Source organism: Sciurus carolinensis, chromosome 12 (assembly GCF_902686445.1).
Source record: "Sciurus carolinensis chromosome 12, mSciCar1.2, whole genome shotgun sequence".
In the NCBI taxonomy this organism is placed as follows: domain Eukaryota; kingdom Metazoa; phylum Chordata; class Mammalia; order Rodentia; family Sciuridae; genus Sciurus; species Sciurus carolinensis.
The window spans coordinates 115,675,473-115,687,051 of record NC_062224.1 but is presented as its reverse complement, the minus strand read 5'-3'; the positions used below and the strand labels follow the sequence as shown (position 1 = coordinate 115,687,051).

The window sequence follows — 11,579 nt, the reverse complement described above, 5'->3', positions numbered from 1 at the left end:
ATAATTGTGGTTGGAGAAGATCTTGGCATTCCTGCTTTTTTTCTTTTGAAGCTTATTCTGTTTTCTGATGGTATGATGGGCATGCCATTAAAGTTTGGTGTTCTTTAAGAACTGTGCTTTAGGGAATGTTATAAATTAGCAATTCTTTCCCCTATAATAAAGGTATTGAGTATCCATTGTGAAAATTTCTAAAATAGTATTAATCTTTTTCTTCCTATTATGAAATAAGAACCTTATACTAGAGAACTCACAGCTATTTGCATTGCAGATAAGAAAGTTAAGCCTTTAACAAAAAATAAAGTTTTGCTACTTTAAAAAGTTTTTGAAATAAGTTTACTCTGGCAAAAGGAGTCATTTGAAGGATGAGAATCCAAAAGGAAAAAGATATTATGTAAGTTACCCCAAATCCCGTGGGTGGATAATGACTGAATTCCAGGTCCCTGGGGCCACAGAACTCAAACAGATGTCATACTGCATCAGGTGTCTACCCTGTTGGTGACTGACCGCACTGACTGATGTTCTTAACCTAGTGTGAAATAGTAGGTAATCCCAGGAGAGGAACAGATATTTTTTCTTTGGAACCAGAGCCAAGACCATAATACATGACAGAGGCAAAAAACAGCATTCTTTCTTAGTCCAACCCCTGACCTTGGTCCCTTTGATTACACAGAATCACTTAAGGTCTGTCATGGTACTCTGAAGGGAAAAGGTTTTTCTTTATAGCTTATTCTCCTTCACTAACTGTTGAATACCTGCTTAGTGGACATTTTGTGTACAGCATCCTGTGAAGTCCTTACCCACCACTCTGAAGGAGACACAAAACCAGAGCACTGTAACCAGCCCTCGTTGAGGTAGCAAAGTGGTACTCCCGGCCCGGCGTTCTCATTGCTGACGTACTGTCCTGTGCTTCATTTTTTTTTTTTTTTTTTCCTGTGCCCAATACCAGAGGTTTGAATAAGAAACAGTAGACTGGAAGTTTAGATAATGTATTTTCTAATAATAGATTTTTTCTCTCTAAAAACTTCATATTCAAGCTTTGGAACTATTTTATCTATCTTAAAAATCAGCATAATAATAATAATTGGGTTTCCTGAGGAAGAGGAGGGAAGGTCTAAAATTATAATTCAAGCCTCTGGCGTATGTTTCCTCATTTGTGGAACTTGGAGAGAGAGAAGGATAAAAGGGGTCTCATGAAAGCAGAAAGGAGACCAGTTGGGTAGAGGAAGGGCTCTGAAGAGTGAGGAGGGGAGGAACTAGGGAGTGAAACTGACCAAACCATATGCACATCTGCAAATCCCACAATTATGTGTTGTTACTATGTACCAATAAAAAATTTTAAAATACGCTTAACACAAGTCACAAACGTACTACTGGGATGGTATCATCAAAAAATGGAAAATAGGCCGAGCGGCGAGGCCCAACTCCCTGAAAGAACAGTAACCTACCCCTCTGGTTCAGCACCATGCCCTCTGACCTGGCCAAGAAGAAGGCTGCCAAAAAGAAGGAAGCTGCCAAAGCTCAACAGCGGCCCAGAAAGGACATGAAGAAAATGGAGATGCTGTGACAGAACCACAGGCAGCAGAGGAGAAAAATGGGGCCAATGGCAGAGACCACAGAAGTGGATTTACTGACCAAGGAGCTAGAGGACTTTGAAATGAAGAAAGCTGCTGCTCGAGCCGTCACTGGTGTCCTGGCCTCTCACCCCAATAGTACTGATGTCCACATTATCAACCTCTCACTTACCTTTCATGGTCAAGAGCTGCTCAGTGACACCAAACTGGAATTAAACTCAGGCTGTTGTTATGGCCTCATCGGCTTAAATGGAATAGGAAAGTCCATGCTGCTCTCTGCTATTGGGAAACGTGAAGTGCCCATCCCTGAGCATATCGATATCTACCATCTGACTCGAGAGATGCCCCCTAGTGATAAGACAGCCTTGCAGTGTGTGATGGAAGTGAACACATAGCGGGCCATGCTGGAGAGGGAGGCTGAACGACTGGCTCATGAGGATGCGGAGTGCGAGAAGCTCATGGAACTCTATGAGCGCCTGGAGGAGCTGGATGCTGACAAGGCAGAGATGCGGGCCTCACGGATCTTGCACGGACTGGGTTTTACACCTGCCATGCAGCGCAAGAAGCTAAGACTTCAGTGGGGGCTGGAGGATGAGGGTTGCCCTTGCCAGAGCCCTCTATATTCGGCCCTTTATGCTACTCCTGGATGAGCCCACCAGTCACTTGGACCTAGACGCCTGTGTTTGGTTGGAAGAAGAACTGAAGACTTTTAAGCGCATCCTGGTCCTGGTGTCCCATTCCCAAGATTTCCTGAATGGTGTCTGTACCAATATCATCCATATGCACAAGAAACTGAAGTACTATACGGGTAATTATGATCAGTATGTGAAGACACGACTGGAGCTGGAGGAGAACCAGATGAAGAGGTTTCACTGGGAGCAAGATCAGATTGCACACATGAAGAACTACATTGCTAGGTTTGGTCATGGCAGTGCCAAGCTGGCCCGACAGGCCCAGAGCAAGGAGAAGACACTACAGAAAATGATGGCATCAGGACTGACAGAAAGGATTGTGAGCGATAAGACACTGTCATTTTATTTCCCACCCTGTGGCAAGATCCCTCCACCAGTCATTATGGTGCAGAACGTGAGCTTCAAGTATACAAAAGATGGGCCTTGCATCTACAATAATCTAGAATTTGGTATTGACCTTGACACACGAGTGGCTCTGGTAGGGCCCAACGGAGCTGGGAAGTCAACTCTTTTGAAGCTGCTAACTGGAGAGCTACTACCCACAGATGGGATGATCCGGAAGCATTCTCATGTCAAGATAGGGCGATACCATCAGCATTTACAGGAGCAACTGGATTTAGATCTCTCCCCTTTGGAGTATATGATGAAGTGCTTCCCAGAGATCAAAGACAAGGAGGAAATGAGGAAGATCATTGGGTGATATGGAAAACAGCAGGTGAGCCCGATCTGGAACCTGTCAGATGGGCAAAAGTGCCGAGTGTGTCTAGTTTGGCTGGCCTGGCAGAACCCCCACATGCTTTTCCTGGACGAGCCCACCAATCACCTGGACATTGAGACCATTGACGCCCTGGCAGATGCCATCAACGAGTTTGAGGGTGGTATGATGCTAGTCAGCCATGACTTCAGACTCATTCAGCAGGTCGCACAGGAAATCTGGGTCTGTGAGAATTAGGCAATAACCAAGTGGCCTGGAGACATCCTGGCCTACAAGGAGCACCTCAAGTCCAAGCTGGTAGACAAGGAGCCCCAGCTCACCAAGAGGACCCACAATGTGTGAGCCCTTGGCCCACTTGGGTCAGGAGCGCCACTTGGGGACTGCCAGCTGTCACCTGACCGCCACTCAGGACAGGACCCTGGGGCTGCACTCCCGCATTGCTGCAATACTGCCCCCAGCCTCTTCCCATCTCAGCCTGCCTTCGCTGCACTGTTACCTTACTACAGCTGGACAGTACCTGTCCGTTTCCCATCCTCCTTCCAGTTACATCTGTCGGTGTCTGGACTTCGCTGGCTCTTCCCTCCAGCCTGTTGCTGGTTAATATTGCCCTAAGAGATATGCAGCCAGGGGTACCCCAGGGTTAGCCCAAGGACCACGCCCTGGGTTTGGCGTGTGAAGGAGTTTTAAGAGCCTCATTTTCTGGGTTTTGGTGATGTTGGAGGATTACCCCCAGCCCACCGCCCCTGTTCCTTTTGCTTCTGGTTTGGAGCTCTGGACCAGGGCTTTGGTCCTGGTCCATTTTTAAATAACTATTTAACAGTGTAACTTTTAGACCTGCGTGACATCTACAAAGCGTCCAATAAAGAAAGAGGAACCCATGGTCCCTCTCTTCCTTCCCCCCCCAAAAAAGGAAAATAAGCGAGAATGTGGAGAAATTGGAATTCTCAAATATTGCTGATAGGAACGTAAAAAATGGTACTATTGCTATGGAAACCAATTTGGCAGTTCCTCAAAAAGTTAAGCCTGCAGTTACCATATCATTCAGCAAGTTCATTCTATGTTTATACCCAGGAGAACTGAAAATGTTTTCCTGCGGAAGCTTAGACATCGTGGCCCCAAAATGGGTATGACTCCAGTGCCCATTAACTGATAGATTGGTAAGGAAAAGGTGGTATAGTCATAAAGTGGAATCATTATTCGACTGTAAAAATGGAGTGCTACATATACAACATAGGTGAACCTTGAAGACATTATGCTCAATGAAAGAAGCCAGACACAAATGACCACATTTATATGATTCTGTTTGCATGTGGATTTTCCAGAAAGGACAAATCCATAAAGACTAGGTTAATGGTTGCCAGAGGGTGACAAGGAGTGACTGGATACAAGGTTTCTTTGGGGTTTAATGGAAATATTCTGGAATTAATGGTGATGGTTTTAAAACCTTGTGATTATACTAAAACCACTAAATTGTATACTTAGTGAGTTTTAAAGTATGTGAATTCTCAGAAAAGGTGCTATATCCAAGTTAGAGTAGTAGGATAGAGAATGCTTCATTTTTTTGTGATGAGCAGGTTCTCAGGACAGTCTGGAACCCTTTTATTGAGATACTGAAACTAAAGAGTGAGAAAATTTCAGAATAGATAATGTGAGAAAGGGAATTTAAAGAATAGCACTTTGTAAAGTTTATATTTGAAATGAAGTGGGTACATTTGAGGGATTTTAAGAATTTTTCCCTGATTGAAACCTGGATGCTTGTGAAGGAGAGGTGAAAGAAAATAGCCCATCAAGCCAAACTGCTTGCTTTTGTGCTGACAAAACAAAGCCAGAAACAGGTTTCAAGGTAGAGTACTAAAGCTGGATGCTACAGTGCACACCTGTAATCCCAGCACTTCAGCAAACTGAGGAAGGAGGGGCACAAGTTCCAGTCCAACCTGGGCAGCATAGTGAGAATTGTCTCAAAATTTAAAAATTTTAAAAAGGTTTGGAGACGAAGCTCAGTGGTGGAGCATCCCTGGGCTTAATTCCCAGTAACCTTCCCACCCCACCCTCTAAAAATGAAAAAAGTCACACGCACTGTCTACTTTTATCCCCCAAAATGACTAAAAATAATACAGATGACAGTACAGCCCACACTGAGGAACAAAGCAAATCAGACATTGAGAAATTACAGGAGAAAGGGCCTGCTGAGAGCCATGTGGCATTGCTGTCTGTAGCTTTGTCTTATTCAGGATAAAGATCTTCAGGAGAAGATCCTTGAAAATTGTTAGAGACAGGAGCAAGGTACCCACAAAATACAACTGAAAATCAGATTGACCTTGGGATTCTTTCTTGTCAGCCACGCCAGGTGCAAGAAGACAATGCAGTAATATCTTCAAAATGTCTAAGGAATTTAGAAGCCTACAGGCAAACCTTAGAGATGTATGTTTGATTCCAAATCACTGCATAAAGTAAATATGGCCATATTGCAAATCACATGAAGTTTTTGGTTTGTCCCAGTCCATATAAACTTAAACTTAAAAATATTATGCTTACTCTACTAAATGTGCAATAGCATTAGGTGTGAAGAAAACTACACGCCTTAATTAAAAAGTACTTGATGACTCAAAAATGCCAATATCACCTGAGCCTTCAGGGAGTCGGTCTTTTTTGCTAGGGGAGGGTCTTGCCTTGATATTGATGCTGCTGAGTGATCAGTCTGATGGCTGCTGAAGGATATGGCAGTTTCTTCAGTTTTTGCCACATGATAGATCTCTTACCATGATACCCCTTTACCCACTGTGTTAGCTTTCTGTTACTGTGACAATATCTGATAAAATAAACTTCAAGAAGGAAATATTTATTGTGGATCATAGTTTCAGAGATTTCATTCCCTAGCAGCTGGGCTCCATTTTTCTCTGGGGACTGATGAGGAAGAACATTGTGGCAGGGAGCATGTGTTGGAGCAAAGCTGCTTATCTTATGGCAGCCAGGAAGCAAAAAGAGAGCAAAAGGGGGCCAGAGACAGAATATACCATTCACAGGCCTGCCCCAAATGATTTGCCTCCAACTAGGCCCCGCCTGTGGTTCATAGCACCTCCCAGTGGCCCATCAAGCTATAGGTAGAAATAATGTATTCATGAGGCCAGAGCCTTCGTGATCAAGTCACCTCCAGAGACCCCACCTCTGAACACTGCTGCATTGGAGGATCAAGGCTTCAACACATCAGCTTTTGGGGGACATTTAGATTCAAATCATAACAGTAGAACTCCTTTCATAATTGCAGTTGGTCCTCTGAAACACTGCCACTGCCTTATCACTAAGTTGATATAATGGTCTTAGTCTTTGGTGGTTGTTTCAGCAGTGTTTCCCGGTGTCTTCGGGAGTAGATTCCATCTCAAGAAAACACTTTCTTTGCCCATAAAAGGCATCCCCTCCTCCTCATTCATTGAAGTTTTATCTTGAAATTGTAGCAATTATGTCACATATTCAGGCTCCACTTCTGATTCTAGTTCTTTTGCTGTTCCCGCCACATCAGGTTACTTCCTCACTGAAGTCTTAAGACCCTCAGAGTCAACCATGAGGGATGGAATCACCTTCTTCCAAACTTCCATGGATGTTGGTATTTTAACTTCCTATCATGAGTCACAAATGTTCTTTGTGGCATCTAGAATGGTGAATCCTTCCCAGAAAGTTTTTGGTTTACTTCACCCAGATCTATCAGAGGAATAACTTGGTATGGCAGCAATAACCTTATAAAAGGGAATTCCTAAGACTTGAGAGTAAACACTTCTCTGATCATGGGCAACAGAGCAGATGCAGTGTTAGTAGGTGTGAAGCATTCATCTTGCCACCTCTCAGAAGTCTTGCCTGACCAGGTGCATTGTCAGGAATTTTGAAAGGAATCCACTCCCACCAGCATATCTTAAAGTATTCAGTGAAACCATGTTGTAAACAGATGTGTGGTCATCCCACGTTTTGTCCCATTTATAGGGCACAGTCCAAGGAGGATTAGTACAATTCTTAAGGGCCCTGGGATTTTCAGTGAGCACTGGCTTCCACTTCACATCACCAGCTACATTATCTCCCAACAAAAGAGTCAGTCTGTTCTTTGAAACTTTGAAACCAGGCCTTGAATTCTCCCTCTCCAGCTAAGAAAATCCTATATGCCATCTTCTAAAACATGGCGCTCCTATCTGTTAAAAATCCGTTGTTAGTGTAGCTAGACCTAATGGATAACTCAGTGCCACTTCCACGTGGATCAGTACTTGCTGTTTCCTTTAAACGTTGAGATTTCTGTATGTAATGACTCTTGACAGATAAATGATTTGTGAATATTTCCTGTCATTTGGGACTTGTCTTTTCACTTAAAAGTGTCAGCAGTTTTGTGCCTGTGTAAACATCGTAGAGTATACTTACACAAAGTTGTCTATGGTGTCACTAGACAGTCTGGGGCCACCATCGTATCTCATATATATGCATGGTCCATCACTGATCAGAATGCCATATCGCAGCACATGACCATTAGAACATTCAAAGCTTACCACTTACAGGCTCTTTTCTCAAAGAATGACTAGAGGGTGTTCTCCAGTAAGAAGAAAGATGACGTTGAATAAAACAAATACAAGAAGCTCTGTTTAGCAAGTAAAGTGTTAAAACATGCTGTCTAAATCACAGATTGGCAAGCCATGACCCTCTGGCCAAAGCTCGCCTGCCCTGTTTTTTGTCAATGGTTTTATGGAGGTACAGTCACACTATTTGTCTAGTTATAATCCATGATTCATTTTACACTATAACAGCAGATTTTAGTAATGACGATTGTATGTCTTGTGAAATGAAATATTTACTATCTAGACCTTTACTGTTTAGACCCGTTCAACTCCTGGTCTAAATGAGTAGTGTTGAGGTGTATTTAAAAATAACATTCTAGGGCCAGGGAGGTAACTCGGGGGTAGATCATTTGCCCAGCCTGTACGAGGCCCTAGGTTCAATCCCCAGTACCCACCCCACCGAACCCCAAAACAAGAACAGAAGTTGAGCACACTGGTGCATGCCCGTAATCCCAGTGACTGGAGGATGCGTCAGGAGGGTCGCAAGTTCCAGGCCAGCCTGGGCAACCCCATCTCAAATGTAAAAGGGCCTGTGTATGTTGCTCAGTGGTACAACAGCCCTGAACCCAGTCCCCAGAACTCGAAAAAGAAATCTAAATGAGAAATATGACATACCAAGAATTTAATCTAAATGATAAATATGACATACCAAGAATGGGGAGCCGCAGCCTGCGTCTGACCACTCAGGGACTGCAGAGGGGGCCGGCTCGGAGGGTCAGAACAGGCGGCAGTCCTCTCAAGGAACATTTCCCCCTTTGGTCTCCAGGATGTCTATAAATCAACATGGAAACCGTAAGCTCGTTAAGCATGTGAAGTGTAGGAAGGTGGAGGTTCCCAGAGCAGTGTCCAGAATAGTTCCCATGAGGACTGCAGACGCTGGGACTGTCAGAAGGGGGGACAGCAGGTGCGTCGAAGAGACTGTTGATGAGGGGGACAGGCAGGTGTGAAGTGTCTAAACAGTTCATGTGCGCAAAAGAGAAGCAGTGTCTACTTAAATGAGCAAGAATGAAGAAACAGGACCCTCAATAAAAAATTATATCTGAGAAGAAAATTACTGCATTGGAAGATGATTCTAAAGAAATTACCTAGAATGTAGCAAAAGAGAGGGGAAAAAATGAAGTCTAATTGGGATCCTTGCTGAGAAACAATAGGGAGAATGGATACGTAGCAGTATTATGCAAAAATAATGACTGAAATTTTTAAGAAGTGAATAAATAAACCTAGAGAAAATGAAGGGAAAACTTGAACACCATAGTAGACCTGGAGAGCAGCTGCGGCAGCCTCGGTATGTGGAGAAGTACTTCAAAACTTGTGAGAGAATAATTACCAAACCAAACTTTTGAACCCAGTATAATATCTTTGAAGAAGAGTGATAAACTAAATGCATTTGTAGGTTTAACAGAAGTTTGCCATCATTAGACTTTTACAGTAAAGGACTTTCAAGAGAAAATTATTCCAAGACAGTTGAACGTGAGGTGATGTGGCAGGGATGTAAAACAGCAAACACCTAAATCCAAATATGTGCCAAAGTTGTTATGCCATTTGTGAGGTTCAAAGGGATAAAACTGAAACCAGGGTGTGTACCAACCTGTCAGACAGCACCTGGTAGAAGTCAGGGTCTGAGGTCACTAGTCAGAGGCCTCTTACGTGCTTGCCAGCCTCCTCTGTGACCTGTTCCAACATCTGAGTAGCTGTGCTGAACACCACGGTGGGCCAGCAGGATGCAGAAAATGCTCGCTATTTTTAGCAAGTTCTAGTACAAATGATAGCTTCTCCTTGGACTCTGCTGGGAGATTTGCCTCTCAGCTCTCCAGAAACCAAATTTATTTAAATTGTCATCCTTGTCTGTCATCTTAAATGGTGAAATGGACGTTTTAGATTCTTCAAACTGGTGGTGGGTGAATAAAATCATAAGGTGGCATCCAACTGGGGCTGCATTGAATGTTTCAGGGCTTTTTAAAAATAATTTTTCCCTTGCAAAAAGTTAAGGACATAAAATTTCACAATTTACTGGATGAGCACACAGGACCCTCTACCTTCATTTTCTCAAGTGGAATGGAAGTCTCAGGTAAGTCACTACCTCCAGCCTCTTCCACATCAGTTAGCAGAAACTGCCTTAAACAACCATGAAGACACCATAATATGAGGGAAAAAAACTGCATTTTTCTTTTTTATTGCCTGAATCACCAAAAAGCTTCTATTAAAACTTTTCTCTGCTGTCCTTTAAATGTACTATTTAACTCGATTTCTTTGCCTCAATTCCTTTGCCTCCTCCCTCCCTCCCTCCCCTCCCTCCTTCCTTCTCTCTCTCTCTCTCTTTTTCTTTCTTAATTCAGCCTTGGTAGAGACTCAAAAATTGCCCATGCTGACTACATTTCAGGTTATCAGGTGGGGTATTGGAAGTGTCCAATCAGCAATGATCGTGCCTGGGACAACCCTCTTTGGTGACCACACTGCCACCGGCAGCGCTCATTCCTCTGCTTTCTGGTCCCTCCTCCAGCAGCGGTGCTGTCATGAATTCAGGGCTTGCAGTTTCTACTCTGGCTTGAACCCAGGAGTGCCAGACCACTGAGCCACATCCCCAGCACTTTTTATTTTTTGAGACAGGACCTGAGTTGATGAGGCTGGCCTTGAACTTGCCATCCTCCTGCCTCAGCCTCCCCAGTCACTGGAATTACAGGCATGTGCCACTGCACCCAGCTAGGTTTTTTTTTTTTTTTTTTTTTTTTTTGCGGGGGGGATTAGTTTTAGTGAATAGAGTTTATTAAATTTAGTGTAGTCACACGTATCAATGGTTCTTTTGGTTTTGGTTTGTTTTGGCATCAAGGGTTGAACCCACTGAGATGCTCGCCCACTGAGTCTGAGCCAAAATAAACTTTTCCTCCTCTAAGAAAATTTTCTCAGGTATTTTGTTACAGTGACACAAAGCTGACAAACATACTCTCTGAAAGAAACAGTTCAGTAATGAAGCCTAGAACTTGAGTAGTTAGACCTGAGACTGGGTCCTGTCTCTGTCAATAACCAGCTTCGCGATCCAAGCTTGACAAGTGCCTTTTCAATGTTCCAAGCCTCAGTTTCCTTTATTTTATTTTTAAAAATATTTTTGTAGATGGGCACGATACCTTTATTTTGTTTGTTTATTTGTATGTGATGCTGAGGATGGAACCCAGGTCCTCATACAGGCTAGGCAAGCACTCCGCCACTGAGCCACAACCCCGGCCCAGTTTCTTCATCTATAAATTGAGATTAATAATGCCTGGCTGATAGTGGCATGAAGATGAAAATGGGGTGGGCCTGTGACTTTGCTTTATAAAGCCCAGTACTTCTTTCATCCCCTGAGCGGCTTCCTGAGCCTCTGAAGGACGGTCTCCCCCCTTGACAACTGTCAGCATGCATTCACATACCACAAGATATTTAGGTAGGGAGACCAGCTAATTGGGATTTGCTGAGTCTGATTTTTCTGGAAAGTTGGTGGTGAGTGTTTCAGAGGTTTGAAGCCTCTTCCTGGACACCTGCTTATGCCTTGCAAAGTGCCTCCTCCAGACAGCTGCTGCCTCCCGCCTCCCAGCGACTTGGGATAATCCCTGCTGGCACAGTGAGGCCCTGCCCATCCTGGCGGGCGGCACGGAGAAATTGGAAGCTGCCTGGGCTCCGATTGCTGGGTGGGGGAGGGGAGGAACAGCCTGGGCGCTGTCCAGGTGTCTTCCTGCAGACAGCCCTTCTGCCTCGCCGCCCTGGAGGTGCGGATGGATGCGCTGCGAGGGCACTGCCCGTCCTGGAGGCCCCCACGGAGGCCCGCCTCGGAGTGGGTGCTCGCCCTGGCTGCAGGCCAGGCTGCCAGAGTCTGTCCAGGCTGCTGGGAACCTGAGGAGCGACTTCCACGTGCAAGCAGGAAAGCTCGTGACCGTGGGAGCCCGAGGGACTGGGGAAGAGGGGCGTGGAAGGCCACCTGCTGGGTAAGCCTGCCGTTGGGACCCTCGAGGTGTCCTCAGAAGGCCCGGCCACTTCCTGG

General features: G+C 44.6%; 1 pseudogene; it reads left to right on the top strand.

The window, feature by feature from the left end:
* Positions 1–1,462: 1,462 nt before the first annotated feature.
* On the top strand, positions 1,463–3,522 carry LOC124962057 (ATP-binding cassette sub-family F member 2-like; annotated as a pseudogene).
* The last annotated feature ends 8,057 nt before the right edge of the window (positions 3,523–11,579 follow it).